This window comes from Cryptomeria japonica, chromosome 2 (genome assembly GCF_030272615.1).
Source record: "Cryptomeria japonica chromosome 2, Sugi_1.0, whole genome shotgun sequence".
Taxonomy (NCBI): Eukaryota; Viridiplantae; Streptophyta; class Pinopsida; order Cupressales; family Cupressaceae; genus Cryptomeria; species Cryptomeria japonica.
Window position 1 is genome coordinate 11,701,402 of NC_081406.1, and position 1,818 is coordinate 11,703,219.

Genomic DNA, 1,818 nt, shown 5'->3' on the forward strand with positions numbered 1-1,818 from the left:
ATAGAAAGTGGCAATTTTTTAAAAATGTCTCATTTATTAACAACAATAAATTATCGTGTAGAATGAAGATAAGATTATGAATAATGTACTATTTCTCTTGTTTTTAATATAAAGTTTACTAGGAAGCATTTTATTTTCTTAGTTTTTTAATTCTTTTTCATTTTTAATAATTTTATTTATTTATTTAAAAAATAATATTTCCACTCTTACCATTTTCCAATTTTCACTATTTTTAATTCTTACAAATGACTTGTAAAGAAAAAAAAAAGATTTATTTTGTGCATTAAAAAACATCTTTACACAATTTAATTTTCTATGAACCACCTAAACTCCATTCTCGAATTGTTTTAAAAGTGGAAGATTTTTGTACATAAAAAAAATTTCTTCTTAACATCTAAAAAATAATTAATTTTTATCTTCACTGTCAAACTCTATTAGCTATATTACATTTGTAGTCAAAGTTTCACCAGGATATATTATCATGAAGGTAATTTGTCTAATTGCTTTGTAAAATCTACAATCTGTCCTGTTAGCATTTGGATCGAGAGGCATCGATACTTGATGATGGGGACACCCAGTCATAAAAGGAAATAAATGTTGTATATGTCAACCACTATACCATATGTTGGAGGGGTATGCAGGCAGGCTGTAGCTATTCTGGCTCCAAAATGGCATGCCATGACATGATGCGGCTCCAAAATCGCATGCCCTCTCATGATGCCATGAGACACATTCTAGGACCCACCATCGGGCTAACGTGGAGGCATGTTGTTGTTTTATGGTTGAGGAAAAGAATTTGCACGTAGCTAGAATTTGTCGGCCACTCTCATGGTCATGGGTACCGCTAAAGTTTGTAACCACGTGTGTCGAAAAATTTGAAATGGTCACCTAAACGTGTGTCCGAAAATTTGAAATGCCCACCTAAACATGTGTCCAAAAATTTGAAATGTCTAGCCTCAATGATCGTTTTGCCAAAATAGCTGCATCTGATGAGAGAGAGTCGAAAGGTCGAGATAAATAATCTGGAGGTGAAGGTTTTGGTTGAATCACAGAGTGAGGGGAGTTGTGGTTGCTACAAGAAGAGCTTTATGTTCAATCTCAGTGTTGCTGCTTCTTCATTATGTTTTTGTTTTTGTAATACATATAGGATTATGCCAGTTTTACATTGGTTTTGTTTGGAGACAGCTTTGGAAATGACTATGAAAATGTTGATTCCGTGATCATTTTTGTCATTGAATTTTAAAATTTTGGTGCCCATCTTTTCAAATGATTTGTAAGTTACAATCTAGCTATGCATTGCATTATATTCAGTCATATTTTATGAGTAGTGAATTCATTCACTCATATAATGTTTAAGTTTTTTTTAATCATGGAATTCAAATTTTAGTGCCCAACTGTTCGCATGGTTTTTATGTTTTAGTTTAGCTGCACATTACATTATATTGAATCAAAATTTTATGAGTAGTGAATTCATTCATTCATATAATATTGAAGTGTTTTTTATAATATTCAGTAGTGTGAAATATTGTAGCTCCATGATGCTATTCAAATTGTAGTTTCCAGAATCATGAAAAGGGTTTCCTATTATTTCGATTACTTTCAGAGCCATTGATTATTTTTTACATGGGTTACTAGATTTTTCAATCAAATCATTTGGGAAAATGTTTGAATCGGGTCTTTTGCTACATTCAATGCAAGATTCAGTTTGTACTCTAAACTACTGTGCTGTAAGATTCATTTTCTTACTTCTTTCTTTCATCTCACATTCAATGTAAGGAGATTTTCCATCTTTGAAAGACCCAATGCCCTACGTTATCT